Below are 18,452 nucleotides of genomic sequence, written 5' to 3' on the forward strand. Positions count from 1 at the left end.
CAAGCTCCAGATGATCCTCAGTGAAGGATACTGACCTCTCAAATATTCAAGAGTTACCCTTCTATAGCGGGCCTCTAGACTGCCCATCAATGGGACACAACAGAGGCAAAATCTTGCCCCTGTCTCCCTTAGGCCTGGCTGGATACTGCTTTTTTACAACCCATAGAGCCAACCCTGCCCTGACAGCTAGTAAGAGGCCAAGACCCACAGAACCACCACCACCGCCCCTCTGTCTGCAGGAAGCAGTTACAGAAGACTGACCTTCATCCATTTTCCCCAAAGAATTGGAGTCTTGGACTCCAGAAGGGGAAATGTTACAGCAGGTAGCTAGTTAAACATGAGCAGGGCAGGACAGGGCTCCCAACCCCCACCAGGAATGTCAGGCGACATCAAGTGATCTCTCAAGTCACCCACTCTGCCCTCTTCCAAGTGTACTTTACTTCCTTTCATTCCTGCTCTAAAGCTTTTAAGTAAACTTTCACTCCTGCTCTAAAACTTGCCTCGGTCTCTCCTTCTGCCTTATGCCTCCGTGGTCTAATTATTTCTTCTGAGGAGGCAAGAACTGAGGTTGCTGCAGGCCATATGGATTCACTGCTGGTAACATGTTTACTGGAGTAGCACTTTTAATTTTCCTCAAGAACTTTTCTTTTGTATTTACAATTGGGCTAATTGTCTGATGCAAGAGTTTTAGCTTTTAGCCTCTGCCAGCCTTTGACATGCCCTCCTCACTAAGCTGAATCATTTCTAGCTTTTGATTTCAAGTGAGAGACATGACTCTTCTTTTCACTTGAACATTTAGAGGCTATTGTAGGGTTCATAATTGGCCCAATTTCAATATTGTTGCATCTCAGGGAATAGGGAGGCCTGAGGAGAGGAAGAGAGATGTGGGAAATGGCTGGAGGGTGGAGTAGTCAGAACACACATACTGTCTATGTATTAAATTTGGTGTCTTATATGGGTGTAAATCTTGGTGCCCCCAAACAATTACAGTAGTAAAATCAAATATCGCTTATCACAGATCACCATAAAAGAAATAACAGTAATGTAAACATTTGAAATATTGTAGGATTACCCAAAATGTGACACAGAGACACAAAATGAGAACATGCTCTTGGAAAAATGGCTCCGATAGACTTGCTTGATACAGGGTTGCCACAAATTTTTAATTTGTGCAAATCATAGTATCTGTGAAATTTAATAAGCTAAACAGTAAAATAAGATGAACCTTTATTGTGCATAAATAGATAATTATTTGGGGGTAATTCTTCACATATGTAATGAATATTTTTGTAGAAAATGTACACATGAGCCAATCATTTCTAAGGAAGATAAAGAGTTTTAGGTAAGGCTGATATGGAAAACAAACTAACCTGAATCTACCAGATAGAGGAACTGCTGCTAATAAATTAAATAATTTTTATAAATTCAAGAGCCTTGAAAACACTAATTGGTCCACTAAAATGTTACAGATTTTAAAATAAATCTTGGGCAATATGTCAACAAACAGGTAGACTATATGACAATTCATTTGTCAAATCTAGTATCAAATAGAGGAAATGAAAATTGAAATTGAGAATATTTTATGTTAGAACACGTTAAGAAAGGATCTAGTAAAGCAAGGATTAGATTGGAGTTATGATTTTGAAAATCTCTTTGTCTCTGAAACAGCCCAAGCAGGCTCGCTGATGTCATCTTTTTTGGGCGAATAATTATTATATAGTTAGAAAGCTCAGGGTCTGATGGTTAACCCACTGCATATCTCTACCCAAAGAATGGGGGCTTGCCCATAGGGTTGGCGCTCCTGAAGCATGGGGCAGGAAAGCAAAGATCTTCTTCAAGGATATCTGGGGGTAGTGTTGGAACGACAAGGCCTTCAGCCTAGAAAAGGGCTTCCTCTGTAAGTGTGGCCATCAGTGACAAAGAAAATACAAAAACAATGATATAACCAACGAGAACAAGCCAAAAAGAGGCTTGTATCAATAATAATAAAATTTAAATAATCTATGCAAAAGATTTTAATTTTTATTTATTTTTGAGACAGGGTCTTGCTCTGTCACCCAGGCTGAAGTGCAGTGGTGTGATCACTGCTCACTGCAGCCTTGATTTCCCAGGCACCAGGGATCCTCCCACTCAGTGCTCCTGACCCCCCAGGTAGCTGGGACCACAGGTGCGTGCCACCTGCCTGGCTAATTTTTGTATTTTTGGTAGAGACAGAGTTTCATTATGTTTCACAGGCTAGTCTTGAATTCCTGAACTCAAGCAATCCACCTGCCTCAGCCTCTCAAAGTGCTAGAATTGTAGGCGTGAGTCACCGCCGCATCCAGCCAATTTTTATAAGGCATGAAGTTTAACTATTATTATTAGTAATAGTAGAAGAGAATGCTGTATGTTGATTTAGGAGTGTTTTGGCTAAAATCTGAATTAACAATTTAAGGTACCTTTGTTTTACAAGATATTAGACTTAGTCATATGGGTTCACAGCATTCCACTGAAGTTTCAGATTGTGCTCTGAGAAACAGCCTGCTTAGCAAACTTGGGGAACAAAATTGCTAAAACCTGGAATAAGATATTAAAATAACAGAATATTTTAATAACATCTGGGAGAAGGGAAACAGACATGAATGTTGTGAATTTTATTATTATAACATTTAAAAAATGCAGGATGATCTATTTGTATTTTTTTCAAGTCTCCTCAGTGAGTATGTATACTCGTAGAGGTAATAGTAGAAATTGTAACTGACGATGCAACCATGGCATTAATCCATTCGAACATCTTGCATCCAGACAATGGGATTTGTTGAACAATAGGGAAATATTCTCACTTGACAGGTTTTAGGATTTTGTTGTGGCTGTTGTTGTTTTTGGATATGTGGGTGTTGGCAGGAATAGCTTCCTTAACACATTACATTGATTTCCAGAGTTGACTTGGTGGACCTGGCTGGCAGGGTATTTGGGTGTTTCTTTCCTTTCTATTGCTCCTTACTGGTTGCTATGGCAGCTGTATTCCTGTGAAGAGAGAATGCCTGCCTAGTGTCTGTCTGTTCTTGTTTCAATCAGAAAAGCATGTGGAGCCTTTCCAAGGCAGGCTGGATCTTACCTATGATGTATCGGTAGTGCATGAACATGCCATGGTCAACACTGTCCACCTTGCAGTGTGCCTCTGGGACATGTCCTGAGATGGATGAGGTTTTCAGTTTGTACTTTTTGAGATTCCGTGGTCTGCTTTTTAGAAACCCATACAGTATTACAGCCATTGCTTACAGAAGCTGTCCACTTTAAATAGTGTGGGTTTGAAAATTGAGACCAGAGCTGCTTAAAAGACTCCAGAGTATAACTGAGATAATTTGTTGCACATGGATGGGTAAAATAGGAAAGAGTAGGAGGAAGGGAGGGAGATGATTGCATAAGGAGACAGAAAAGAAGTCTGTGTAGGGCAGTGACTCAGAAAAATGACTTACCAGGGCAAAGGACTCATGTATAATAATTGATCTCCAATTCATCTGCTTCTGTGAGGTTTACTACAGATGTCCGTTCTGGTTTTAATTCACCACTTCCTACCATTACCCTGTGAAAGAAAAATAAAAATCGTGAGACTCTAGATTCACTATGCCAAAAGGGAAAAGTTAAGCTTGAAAACTGAGTCATGCCAAAACAACAACAACAACAACAAAACTGCCTTTCCTTTTGTTCCTAAACCAATAGCTACAGGGTAGAAGGTCACGTATCTCTGCAGGTGACCTCTCTCATGCTGACAATGTAAATCAACAGCTTATCTTCACAGGCATGGGACAACAGGAGACTAGAAATCATCCCCTCAATGAACCTGAGACAAACCCCTATTTGACTTTTCCCTGTACTCGCTATGTTTATCTTTTGTAAAGTGCAGGTTTACTAAGCGTGAGACACTAAGCATGAGACAAATACATAATTTATTGTTCCCTCTACCACCTCCTTTTCATGTACAACATGTGGATTCATTGAGTTCTAATCAAAGCCTCACAAGATGTGACCATACCTTCCTCCCTCTTTTTTTCTTTTCCCTCCTGCCTGTTTTTTCCCCTTTAAGTGTTGAAACTCTCAAAATCCTCTTTGGAAAAAGTATGGACTACAGATCTTACTGTGGTTTGTGTCTCTTTTTCCTGGGTGCATCCTCAATCTTCGCAAAATAAACCTCTAAATTAATTGAGACTCATCTCAGCCATTCTCTTTGGTTTTACAATGCTGTGCAGGTTTATCACAGTATCTACAACATTGCTTATAAGCATCTCTCTTTCCAATAGTTGATAAACTACTTGAGGGTAGAAACTCTTTGAAGGAAATTAAAATATTTTACCCCAAACTATATTCCTTTGACATGTTTAAAAATGGCTGCCACTTGGCCATGCTGTCAGAAATAGCACTGCACAGCTGTCTTAAGTGGGGAGAATTTGCATCTGTAGAGAATCCCCGTGAAAGTAACCTTGCCTCCCTCCCTTTCCTATGCCTTTCCCTGGATCCAGGAGTGACTGACAGTCTGACACCTTTTAAAGCCTGAAAAGAAACATTTACCATCTGTTCCCTCTGAGGGAGGCTTTGTCCACATAACAAGGCCAACTTTGCTAGCCAAGCTTCTTGCTTTCCTTCTGTCTTAACCTGTCTTGCCACTAACCCTGATTTACCTGTTTCTGGCTGTGCTCTGAGTCTGTGTTTCTTACTGTGGCCTCAGGATGGTATATGTTTCCGTAACTCTCTGGGAATTTGGGTCTTCACACCGAAGGCTCCCTTATATATACATTAAATACATTTGTATGCCTTTTCTCTTATTAATCAATCTGCCTCCTGTCAGTGATTTTAGTGATCATTTAGGGGGCCAAGAGCGTATCATCCCCTACAGAACAGGATGATCATCAGAGTTGCTCTTCTCTTCTAGAGGCTACAGGGAAGAGAAACCAAGAGACTGATCTGCTGGCAAAGGGATAAAAATTTCCTACCAACTAGGCTACTGGCCTGTCTTTCTCTGTGTACCCCAGTGAGCAGATGGTAAAAATCCCAGTCTCATCTGCAAGGTTTTGATTAACAGGAAAAAGGAATTTGACTAGTCTTGCATTGTAGTGTCCCTGGTGTACTTTCAGTACTTGTGGTATGAATACTCATATTGTGTGACCCCTTTTCTCTCAGAAATAGCCTTTTCTGTTGCCATTTTCCTTTGTCTTTCTGTGTTGTTCTGTCATAAAGAGGGGTAGCATTGGATAGAACATGGGCCTAGAACCCCTTTATGCCTGCTGTTCAAGCTGACCCTGCATACTGGTCAGTTTTTACAGTTCTGGATAGACCAGCATGTGTTCACACAAACTTTTCTGTGAGTCCCTGATACAAAAATCAGATGAGGTTTCCCTCTCATCTTGTTTTATGTCCTTAAGAACTTGACTTTATGGCTACACGGGGGTACTCTCTCTTAGTCTCTACCATCTGGGAATGTCTTTTTAAAAATTTAACCTTTTCATCAATTGTTTAGAATAGAGGGCATGAATTTTTTGGTTCACATTAGATGGACAGTCTGAAAAGACTGGGAATCTGAGACACATAATATTTTAAGCAAGACACTTTTGATACTGAATGTGTCACACTCTTAGGGAAATTTTGTCTGACAAGACCCATCCCTATGGAGCTTTTGTGATCTTTTGTCTATCTTAACTCTATTTTTCAGAGTGGATTTTTGGGAGTCATGAGGATGTCTCCTTCATGCCCTCTCCAGGAATGTAAAACCTGAAAAATTACCACTTGGGCTTTAAAGAGGCTTTTGAATTTAGTTGCTATTGGAATAAAGTACACCATTGAAAATTCTAATTGCCAATGGCCAGAAGATAAATTAAAAGAAAGATTTTTTGAGACCTGTTATTCTAAACCATGGATGAAAAGGTTAAATTTTTAAAAAGACATGTAATAATGTTATGGCTAGCCTTAAGAAATTTTTTTGAGAAAAATTTGCCATAGTTAAGTCATAGCCTTAGTTTAGGCTTATTGATTTCACCTAGGAAGTTACCTTTGGTAAAGAAGTTCAAAAATCAGAAATATCAGCTGTTTGTCCTGACTAAAATCTGATAATAAGAGATTTGAAAGAATTTTTAAAGAGTTCTGTAGTCAAAAGTCAACTTAATGAAAACAGGTATTTAGGCTACATGTGTATCTATATTGTTTTAAAGCCTCTGTTCTCTCTCTGTATAAACTTCTCAGTGAATTCTGTCTGTTCCACCATTTACTTCTTCCTATCTTCCTTCCACTTTCTATCCTGTATGCCACACGAGGGACCTAAAAATACAAAAGGAATTTCTAACTGCCCAGGATCCCCTGGGAAAAATGGAAAATGTACCAGACTCCTGTGTCTGGAAGGAAACTCTGATTTTCTTCATGGAATCCCAAGAGTTGTAAACGGACAGATTCCACTCAGATCTAAAAGCTTTTCTCTCTTTTGTATTGCATTCCCTAATCTTTTTGGCTTTTGGGGAATTGAAAATTACTTTGCATTATGAAAAAATTTTTGACATTGGTGTTTGTAATAGATATACTTTCTGAGATGGCTAATGGTAGTTGCTTAGAGCAAACAGTTATTACTACAGGGGATACTCTGTGTGTTTAAGATAAGAAAGGACATGGTTTAAACACTTAGACAAATGTCTTCATGACAAAATGTGCTCTAAAAATATTATGTGACCTGGCCCTGTGGTATTTTTCTCTTTTTGGGGATTCAGAATTCAGTGTGGGCTCTGCTCTGGGCTCAGTGGTCCAGTTAAAAGATAGTAAATTAAAAAACACCTATCTAAATAAAATTGGTCTGACAAAATACTATGATAGAGTTCTATGATTTTGTGCTGTCTTGACATCCATTTTATTATTTAATTTTATTTTTTGAGACAGGGTCTTGCTCTGTTGCCCAGGCTGGAGTGCAGTGGCATGATCTTGCCTTCCTCCAACCTCTGCCTCCTGTGCTCAAGTGATTCTTGTGCCTCAGACACCGAGTAGCTGGGATTACAGGTGCTCACCACCATGCCCGGCTAATTTTTGTATTTATAGTAGAGACAGGATTTCTCCATGTTGGCTAGGCTGGTCTTGAACTCCTGACCTCAAGTGATCTGCCCACCTTGGCCTCCCAAAGTGCTGTGATTACAGGTATGAGCCACTGTGCCTGACCGACATCCATTTTAAAACTTCCTCTAACACACTCAAACTCTCTCTCTCTGATTTGAGATGTAAATTTGCTATCTTGTTTTCTCCAAAACTCAGTGAGGGCATTAGTCATGGCCATGATAAATAAATTTTAACATTTTCGCAATTTAATCCAACTGTCTTTTTAGACTAGTGAGTATATCTATCTTATGGCTAAAATTTTAAAATCAAACTATAAAGTCCTGGATAAAGAAAATGTGGTACATATACACCATGGAATGCTATGTAGCCAAAAAAGGATCATGTCCTTTGCAGGGACATGGATGGAGCTGGAAGACATTATCCTCAGCAAACTAATGCAGGAACAGAAAACCAAATACTGCATGTTCTCACTTATAAATGGGAGCTGAACAATGAGAACACATGGACACAGGGAGGGGAATGATGCACACTGGGGCCTATGGGGAAGTGGTTGTGGGAGGGAGAGCATCAGGAAAAACAGCTAATGCATTTTGGGCTTAATACTTAGGTGATGAGTCTATTGCTGCAGCAAACCACCACGGCACACGTTTACCTATGTAACAAATCTGCACTTCCTGCACATGTACCCTGGAACTTAAAATAAAGTAAAATAAAAACTATAAAAAGTCTTTATGTTAGTATAATCTTTATGTGTACATGGGTATATGTCTGTCTGTATACTGTCTACATGGGTTTTAAATTGACTTACTCATAAATAAAGTAGATAATCCTAAATGCTTTTCAAGTTCATATGATTTTAGTAATTTTTGGTAAATAAAGATAGTTTTAAAATTATCAGTAAAATAAAATAGAAGCATGTTCAGAATTTAGACATTTGACCTGAATTAGTCACTGTCTCTGTTTGATGTTTTAAGATGCAGAACTTTGCTCCTGATACTTGCTTAACTTGTCTGTAACTTACGTGCTTAGATTTGTGCCTTTAGGATATGAAGCCTAGCTCCAGGCATCGTTCTTTGCTCTGGGTTATGTACCTGGTACATAATTAAAATTGCTTACTTACTAGGTTTTTTCACTAAAATAAGAGTTTCTGAGAATTAACATTACAATTAATACATGTAATGAACATTACTAGATATATACAAAGTGTGTAAGAAAAGTAAGATGTATTTTTGGCAAAAAAAGTTAAAAGAAGGCATGAGAATTTTTTTTTTTTTAATAAGGGGAAGGAATTTTGTCTAGTTTAAGGGTTTTTAAGGATTCTTTTAAGTTATAAATAGAACAAAATGGAAGGTGTTTAAGCAAGTTGGGGAAAGTTTGAGAAAAGATTGATCTTATAAAAGGAATTCTGTATGTGAACGAGTTTGCTAAAATTTGAAGGGGATTATTTAGTTTTTCTATAAATTAAGCATTAAAATAAAAAGCACAGTGACGGAGAGCCAGTATCTGGGCTGCTGTGTCTGAATAACAGAGTTTTCTTGGAGTCTTGATCTATCTGCTTTTTGACAGGAAATTATAAAAGGTTATAGAAGGCTTATGACAACCTTATATTATGGCCAAGTTCATTAAAGTTAGATTTGTTCATGTGGTTTTATTAAAATTAGATTTAGTGCTAATAATACACTACACAAAGGTAAAAATTGGTTTTCTCTTGAACAAAATTTTTGTGTAATATTAAGAGATAGTAAAAGATTTCTGTTTACCTTTTGAGTAAATTGCAAAAGAGCGAGAGACAGATTTAGTTGGCCTCATGCTGTGTCTATTAGGTCTTATTGTTTGGGAAGTAAGTCTCCATTCTCAAAGAGTAAAGGTTTTTGCTTTTTGAAAATTTTAAGTTATTATTTTGGGTAAATGATTGATTTATTTTACAATGACTCATGATTCTATTTTGTGATATAGTGTTCGAAACCTTCAACATTTGACAAGTATTCCGAAATCAAATTCTAGATTCAAACTTTTGACCTCAAACTAACTTTATAGAAGTCTAAGAGAGAGAGATTTAGCTTAATTAATATGTTAAAATCATACAGGAAACATTGTCAAAAATAAAACTGTGTTCAACTTTTTTTGGTTTATATTTATGTAAATGTGTTATTAGTATGTGTTCCAAAATTGTGAGATTTCTGTAATTCTGATACATATTAGTATACGTTATCAGTAGTAATTATAATTATTATGTTAAATTGTTATATACCACAGAAATAACCAAATTTCTTTGTCAATTGTGTCTTTGACCATGACTGCTCTAAGACTTTTGTTATCTAAAATTATTTTACTGTGATCTTTTTAAAAAGACAGCTTAATTATAAACTAATTATAGTTAAAGGATTCTTACAGATGCTCTTGAATGCAGGTTTCTGATAACTTTAGAAATTTGCCATTGGAATAGAGAAAAAAGCATCTAGGACTCATGATGTGTTCATGAGGCTTGCTGGCCCAATACTGAGCAGAACAGGGGCAAACCGTGAAACTGCCTTTGCAAAAATTATAACTGAAGAAATTGTGACAGTGAAAGAGATCAGACCTAACAGACTCTATCTTGCTTCTAACCTCTAAGCTGTTCTTGTTCATTCCTGAGTGTCAGGCCTCTGAGCCCAAGCTAAGCCATCATGTCTCCTGTGACCTGCAGGTACACATCCAGGTGGCTGGTTCCTGCCTTAACTGATGGCATTCCACCACAAAAGAAGTGAAAATGGCCTGTTCCTGCCTTAACTGATGACATTGTCTTGTGAAATTCCTTCTCCTGGCTCATCCTGACTCAAAAGCTCCCCTACTGAGCACCTTGTGACCACTACTCTGCTTGCCAGAGAATGACCCCCCTTTGACTATAATTTTCCTTTATCTACCCAAATCTTATAAAACGGCCCCACCCCTATCTCCCTTCGCTGACTCTCTTTTCAGACTCAGCCCGCCTGCACCCAGGTGATTAAAAGCTTTATTGCTCACACAAAGCCTATTTGGTGGTCTCTTCACATGGACGTGCATGAAATTTGGTGCCATGACTCGGATGGGGGACCTCCCTTGGGAGATCAATCCCCCGTCCTCCTACTCTTTGTTCTGTGAGAAAGATCCACCTATGATCTCAGGTCCTCAGACCAACCAGCCCAAGAAACATCTCACCAATTTCAAATCCGGTAAGTGGCCTCTTTTTACTCTCTTCTCCAACCTCCCTCACTATCCCTCAACCTCTTTCTCCTTTCAATCTTGGTGCCACACTTCAATCTCTCCCTTCTCTTAATTTCAATTCCTTTCATTTTCTGGTAGACACAAAGGAGACACATTTTATCCATGGACACAAAACTCCGGCACCGGTCACGGACTAGGGAAGGCAGCCTTCCCTTGGTGTTTAATCATTGCAGGGATGCCTCTCTGATTATTTACCCAGGTTTCAGAGGTGTCAGACCACGCAGGGATGCCTGCCTTGGTCCTTCACCCTTAGCGGCAAGCCCTGCTTTTCTGGGGGAGGGGCAAGTACCCCAACCTCATATCTCTGCACCCCGATCCCTTATTTCCGCGCTCTGACCTCTTATATCTCTGTGCCCCGATCCCTTATTTCCGCGCTTTGACCTCTTATATCTCTGTGCCCTGATCCCTTATTTCCGTGCCCCAACCTCTTATATCTCTGCACCCCAATCCCTTATTTCCATGCCCCAACCTCTTATATCTCTGTGCCCCAATCCCTTATTTCCACACCCCGACCTCGTATTTCTGTGCCCCAAACCCTTCTCTGCTTTTCTGGAGGGTAAGAACCCCTGAACCCCTTCCCTCCATGTCTCTACTCTCTCTTTTCTCTGGGCTTGCTTCCTTCACTATGGGCAACTTTCCACCCTCCATTTCTCCTTCTTCTCCCTTAGCCTGTGTTCCTAAGAACTTAAAACCTCTTCAACTCTCACCTGACCTAAAATCTAAGCATCTTATTTTCTTCTGCAATGCCACTTGACCCCAATACAAACTCGACGGTAGTTCCAAATAGCCAGAAAATGGCACTTTCAATTTTTCCATCCTGCAAGATCTAAATAATTCTTGTTGTAAAATAGGCAAATGGTCTGAGGTGCCTGACATCCTGGCATTCTTTTACACATCAGTCCCTCCCTAGTGTCTGTGCCCAGCACAACTCATCCCAAATCTTCCTTCTTTCTCTCCTGCCTGTCCCCTCAGTCCCAACCCCAAGCGTTGCTGAGTCTTTCTAATCTTCCTTTTCTACAGACCCATCTGACCTCTCCCCGCCTCCCCAGGCTGCTCCTCGCCAGGCTGAGCTAGGTCCCAATTCTTCCTCAGCCTTCTCTCCTCCACTCTATAATCCTTTTATCACCTCCCCTCCTCACACCCAGTCCGGCTTACAGTTTCATTCTGTGACTAGCCCTCCCCCACCTGCCCAGCAATTTACTCTTAAAAAGGTGGCTGGAGCTAAATGCATAGTCAAGGTTAATGCTTCTTTTCTTTATCCCAAATCAGATAGCGTTTCAGCTCTTTTTCATCAAATATAAAAATCTAGCCCAGTTCATGACTCGTTTGGCAGCAACCCTGAGACACTTTACAGCCCTAGATCCTAAAATGTCAAAAGGCCGTCTTATTCCCAAAATGCATTTTATTATCCAATCTGCTCCCGACATTACATAAAACTTCAAAAATTAAATTCCAGCTCTCAAATCCCATAAGAGGATTTAATTAACTTTGCCTTCAAGGTGTACAATAATAGAAAAAAGTCGCAATTCTTGCCTCCACTGTGAGACAAACCCCAGCCACATCTCCAGCACACAAGAACTCCAAACACCTGAACCGCAGCTGCCAGGTGTTCCTCCAGAACCTCCTCCCCCAGGAGCTTGCTACAAGTGCCAGAAATCTGGCCACCAGGCCAAGGAATGCCTGCAGCCCAGGATTCCTCCTAAGCTGTGTCCCATCTGTGCAGGACCCCACTGGAAATCAGACTGTCCAACTCACCTGGCAGCCACTCCCAGAGCCCCTGGAACTCTGGCCCAAGGCTCTCTGACTCCTTCCCAGATCTTCTTGGCTTAGCAGCTGAAGACTGATGCTGCCCAATCACCTCGGAAGCCCCCTAGACCATCACGGACACCGAGCTTCGGGTAACTCTCACAGTGGAAGGTAAGTCCATCCCCTTCTTAATCAATACGGAGTCTATCCACTCCACATTACCTTATTTTCAAGTGCCTGTTTCCCTTGCCTCCATAACTGTTGTGGGTATTGACAGCCAGGCTTCTAAACCTCTTAAAACTCCCCAACTCTGGTGCCAACTTAGACCATACTCTTTTAAGCACTCCTTTTAATTATCCCCACCTGCCCAGTTCCCTTATTAGGCTGAGACACTTTAACTAAATTATCTGCTTCCCTGACTATTCCTGGATTACAGCTACATCTCATTACTGCCCTTCTTCCCAACCCAAAACCTCCTTTGTGTCCTCCTCTTGTATTCCCCCACCTTAACCCACAACTATAAGATACCTCTACTCCCTCCTTGGTGACCGATCATGCACCCCTTGCCATCTCATTAAAACCTAATCACCCTTACCCTGCTCAATGCCAATATCCCATCCCACAGCATGCTTTGAAAGGATTAAAGCCTGTTATCACTCGCCTGCTACAGCATGGCCTTTTAAAGTGTATAAACTCTTCTTACAATTCCCCCATTTTACCTGTCCTAAAACCAGACAAGCCTTACAAGTTAGTTCAGGATCTATGCCTTATCAACCAAATTGTTTTGCCTATCCACCCCATGGTGCCAAACCCATATACTCTCCTACCCTCAATACCTCCCTCCACAATCCATTATTCTGTTCTGGATCTCAAACATGCTTTCTTTACTATTCCTTTGCACCTGTCGTCCCAGCCTCTCTTCGCTTTCACTTGGACTGACCCTGACACCCATGAGGCTCAGCAAATTGCCTGGGCTGTACTGCCACAAAGCTTCACAGACAGCCCCCATTACTTCAGTCAAGCCTAAATTTCTTCCTTATCTGTTACCTATCTCAGCATAATTCTCATAAAAACACACATGCTCTCCCTGCTGATCGTGTCTGATTAATCTCCCAAACCTCAATCCCTTATAAAACAACAACTCCTTTCCTTCCTAGGCATGGTTAGTGTGGTAAGAATTCTTAATGCAAGAGCCAGGACTGCACCCTGTAGGCTTTCAGTCCAAACAACTTGACCTTACTGTTTTAGCCTAGCCATCATGTCTCCGTGCAGCGGCTCCTGCCACCCTAGTACTTTTAGAGGCCCTCAAAATCACAAACTATGCTCAACTTACTCTCTACATTTCTCATCACTTCCAAAATCTATTTTCTTCCTTATACCTCATACTTTCTGCTCCCCAGCTCCTTCAGCTGTACTCACTCTTTGTTAAGTCCCACAATTACCATTGTTCCTGGCCCAGACTTCAATCCGGCCTCCCACATTATTCCTGATACCAGACCTGACCCCCATAACTGTATCTCTCTGATCCACCTGACATTCACCCCATTTCCCCGTATTTCCTTCCTTCCTGTTCCTCACCCTGATCACACTTGATTTATTGATGGCAGTTCCAACAGGCCTAATTGCCACACACCAGCAAAGGCAGACTATGCTATAGAACAAGCCACTAGCCCGCCTTTTAGAACCTCTCATTTCCTTTCCATTGTGGAAATCTATCCTCAAAGAAATAACTTCTCAGTGTTCCATCTGCTATTCTACTACTTCTCAGGGGTTATTCAGGCCCCCTCCCTTCCCTACACATCAAGCTCGAGGATTTGCCCCCACCCAGGACTGGCAAATTAGCTTTACTCAACAAGCCCCGAGTCAGATAACTAAAATACCTCTTAGTCTAGGTAGACACTTTCACTGGATAGGTAGAGGCCTTTCCTACAGGGTCTGAGAAGGCCACCACAGTCATTTCTTCCCTTCTGTCAACATAATTCCTCAGTTTAGCCTTCCCACCTCTATACAGTCTGATAATAGACCAGACTTTATTAGTCAAATCAGCCAAGCAGTTTTTCAGACTCTTAGTATTCAGTGAAACCTTTATATCCCTTACAGTCCTCCATCTTCAGGAAAAGTAGAACAGACTAATGGTCTTTTAAAAACACCTCACCAAGCTCAGCCACCAACTTAAAAAGGACTGGACAATACTTTTAGCACTTTCCCTTCCCAGAAGTCAGACCTGTCCTCAGAATGCTACAGGGTACAGCCCATTTGAGCTCCTGTATAGATGCTCCTTTTCATTAGGCCCAAGTCTCATTCCAGACACCAGAACAACTTAGACTATGCCCCCCAAAAAACTTTTCATCCCTACTGTCTTCTGTCTAGTCATACTCCTATTCACTGTTCTCAACTACTCATACATGCCCTGCTCTTGTTTACACTGCCGGTTTACACTGTTCCTCCAAGCCATCACAGCTGATACCTCCTGGTGCTATCCCCAAACTGCCACTCTTAACTCTTGAAGTAAATAAATAATCTTTCCTGGCAGGACTATGCTGAATCTCCTTAGGCACTCTGTAATCAGATGTCCTGGGTCCTCCCAATTCTTAGACCTTTTTTACCTGTTTTTCTCCTTCTCTTATTCCATTTAGTTTTTCAATTCATACAAAACCATATCCAGGCCATCACCAATAATTCTACATGACAAATGTTTCTTTTAACAACCCCACAATATCATGCCTTACCAAAAAATCTTCCTTCAGCTTAATCTCTCCCACTCTAGGTTCCCACGCCACCCCTAATCCCGCTTGAAGCAGCCCTGAGAAACATCGCCCATTATCTCTCCATACCACCCCCAAAAAGTTTTCACCATCCCAACACTTTACCACTATTTCATTTTATTTTTCTTATTAATATAAGAAGACAGGAATGTCAGACCTCTGAGCCCAAGCTAAGCCATCATATCCCCTGTGACCTGCACATACACATCCAGATGGCTGGTTCCTGCCTTAACTGATGACATTCCACCACAAAAGAAGTGAAAATGGCCTGTTCCTGCCTTAACTGATGACATTGTCTTATGAAATTCCTTCTCCTGGCTCATCCTGGCTCAAAAGCTCCCCTACTGAGCACCTTGTGACCCCTACTCTGCCCGCCAGAGAACAACCCCCTTTTGACTGTAATTTTCCTTTATCTACCCAAATCTTATAAAATGGCCCCACTCCTATCTCCCTTCACTGACTCTTTTTTTTGGACTCAGCCCGCCTGCACCCAGGTGATTAAAAGCTTTATTGCTCACACAAAGCCTGTTTGGTGGTCTCTTCACATGGACGTGCATGAAACTGAGTGTAGGCCAAGTTAGCCTTGGGAAAGGATTTAGTTTATAGTTTAATCCTGAAACAAAGCTGATAATAGTCCTTTCCTGAAAAAACTCCCTTTTTGCCTGTGAATCAGTCTGCCTTTGTAGGACTAACAAATCAGCTACAAGATTAGAAATTACCATTTAGGAGCCTTGCAGCCTCTGGCTGCAAGAGTCTCAACCTCCTCAAATTGCTCCTGGGATTAACATCACTGTTGTAAAACCTAAGATCAGTGCTTAAGATATTTCACAAACCCTGCATTCTGATGTACCAGCTGACATGGCCCAGACCAGTAATCTGGCTCAACCAGTTCTGCAATCCCACATAGGAACAGTTGTCAGCAAGAAGAACTCACTTCAGCCCCTTATGATTTCATCTCCAGCCAGATCTATCAGTACTCCTCACTTCCCAATCATCTACCCACCAAATTATCCTTAAAAACTCCAATCCCAAGTTTTCGTTTTTGGGGAGACCGATTCGAGTAATAATAAAATTCTGGTCTCCCCACACAGCTTGGTCTGAGTGAATTACTCCATCTCCATTGCAATTCTCCTGTCTCAATAAATTAGCTCTGTCTAGGCAGCAGGCAAGGTGAACCCATGGGGCAGTTACAATTGATTGCATGGACTGAGCTAATAGAAGACTGAAATAATTTTTTTATGACTTCTTGTGTTTGAAACATTGCTAATTCTTTTTGTTTTACAGAGTCAAGGAAATCTTTTTTGAGTTACTTACAGCTTTTAACAATTGATTAGAGCAAAATTTGAAACACATTTCTTTCTTTGTACTTGATTTTTCCAGAATTTGAAAGCTATTTGTGAGTATTCTTAACTTATGGTAATATAGTTATTTGCATAAATTCAGTAAGATCTATTTTCTTTTGTAACAGGACACAGTTGGAGGCACTGGCTCTTTTACCAAGGCTTTAATTGGAAGGGTATATTTTCAGATATGAGCAGATTTCTGTGAGGAATTGAGATTGACTTATAGATCTGATAAAAGTTCTTTGGAAAAACTGACCTCAAACATTTTCTATGTAGTTCCTTTACAGATTTCCTTACATGTTCCTGACCTGTGGTAAGTAAAGAATGTCACTTTCTCACAGGCCCAGGAACCCCAAGTTATTTTGGGATTTCAAGAAGAGAGAAGTTTCCCAATTCATACAGGTATCTGCAGGGATAAATACTTGGCTGTGTTCATGACTTTTAAAAGGTCTAATTTGTGATTCTTTATGAAAAAAGATTCCAGAAAAGCCAACTTACAACAGTCTGTATGTCAAATAATTATTCTGCCTGCACTTTATGCAAGTAATCAGGCCAAGTATAATAAGACTAAACTAATTTTGCTAAGAAATTGATCCTACTATGATTTTGTCTTTAGTAATATTGGAAGATTGGGGACAGAAAAATTATGTTTCAAAGGAAACTATGGTATAACTGTTATTGGATTTTAACCTTATCCATTGCATTCAGTTTTGATTATTTTCTACCATTTGGACTGGATCCTAATTTTTTTTTTTCTGGCTACAAGTCGCCAAGCTAAAATGTTCAATTTCTGCCCTCCAATTTTTTTAACTTGAAATCACTAGAAATTAAAACTCTGCTTTTCTTAAAGCTCTGCAAACTTAACCTATACAGCTTAAACTCCAGGAGAAAATAACAGCAACTTATATATAAACAAGCTTCGAGCCTGCTTGCTAATGTAAAGACTTCTCAGAAAGTTAGCCTGAATGCCCGGTTTGAATTACAATCCAGAAGAATTTGTCAGATTGTCATTGCAATCTGAAGATGCCTCAGAGACCTTAGGAAAGCAGTCTATAGACTGCTCCAACCATTAACCTTTGTTTATTCTTCTGTTTTTATAGAAATACCTTTATTAGAGATCCTATTGCCTATATCATATATAGAGGTCTAGCCCATCTGCAATGCCACCTCTCAGAATGGGACACAGTTGTTTAATGGAACTGATCTATTCTCAGTATTCAGAGACTGACTAAAGAAGATATGGGAAGATATATTTAAATTTGCTCCTTTCTATTTATCTCAGTTTGTCTTTCTACTCCTTTCTCTATCTCTGTCTAACAATCTCTAGATCAAATCTCTCCAAAGCTATCAGCTTGGTTTTTGATATGAAACATTTTAAATTGCAAAATGGAGACTGAAGGAAATTAAAATATTTTACCCCCAAATATATTTATTTGATGTATTTTGAAATGGCTGCCTCTTGGCCATCCTATTAGAGGTGGCATTGCAAAACTGTCTTAAGTGGGGAAAATTTGCATCTGCAGAGAATCTCCCTTAATGCAGCCATGCCTCCCTCCCCTTCCTATTCCTTTCCCTGGGTCCAGGAGAGACTGACAGTCTGACATCTTTTAAAGTCTGAAAGGAAACATCTACCATCTGTTTCCTCTGAAGGGGGCTTCCTCCACATAACAAGGCCATCTTTGCTAGCCAAACTTCTTTTCTCTCTTAACACCTCTTGCCACTGAAGCTGATTGAGCTGTTTCTGGCAATCCTCTGAGTGTGCTTTCTTTACAGTGGCCTCAGGATAGTATGTAAGTGTCTGTAACTCATTGGGATGTTGGGTCTTCATTCTGAAGGCTCCCTTCTATATATTGTTAAATAAATTTGTATGCCCTTTCTTTCATTAATCAATCTGCCTCCTGTCAGTGATTTTTTAGCAGTCATTTAGGGGGCCAAGAACATTTGGCCCTCATGCCTTTTTAATTTATTTCCTTTCATTTTTTAGAATGAACTGCTTTCCTTAGTTCCTGGAACATCTGTGGTACTCCATAAATATTTCTAGGACAAGTAAGCACTTCAATTATTTTACACTGTTTGTGGCATTTGGGTTACATAGTGATATGGTTTGGATTTGTCCCCACCCACATCTCATCTTGAGTTGTAATTCACACAGTTCCCACATGTCATAGGAGGAACCCAGTGGGAGGTGTTTGAATTATGGGTGCGGGTATTTCTTGCACTGTTTTTGTGATAGTGAATGAGTTTCATGAGATCTGACGGTTTTAAAACACGAGTTTCTCTGCACAAGCTC

The 18,452-nt window shown here is 40.3% G+C and overlaps 1 long non-coding RNA gene across 1 annotated transcript; it reads left to right on the forward strand.

Annotated features, from left to right (window-relative positions):
• Positions 1-10,035: 10,035 nt before the first annotated feature.
• LOC129397707 (uncharacterized) lies at positions 10,036-18,209 on the forward strand. Its single transcript, XR_008625301.1, has 3 exons — positions 10,036-10,256; positions 12,032-12,225; positions 18,147-18,209. It is a non-coding gene; the product is annotated as an uncharacterized LOC129397707 (long non-coding RNA).
• Positions 18,210-18,452: the final 243 nt, after the last annotated feature.

The sequence above is a fragment of the Pan paniscus genome, chromosome 3, assembly GCF_029289425.2.
Source record: "Pan paniscus chromosome 3, NHGRI_mPanPan1-v2.0_pri, whole genome shotgun sequence".
Classification (NCBI taxonomy): Eukaryota; Metazoa; Chordata; class Mammalia; order Primates; family Hominidae; genus Pan; species Pan paniscus.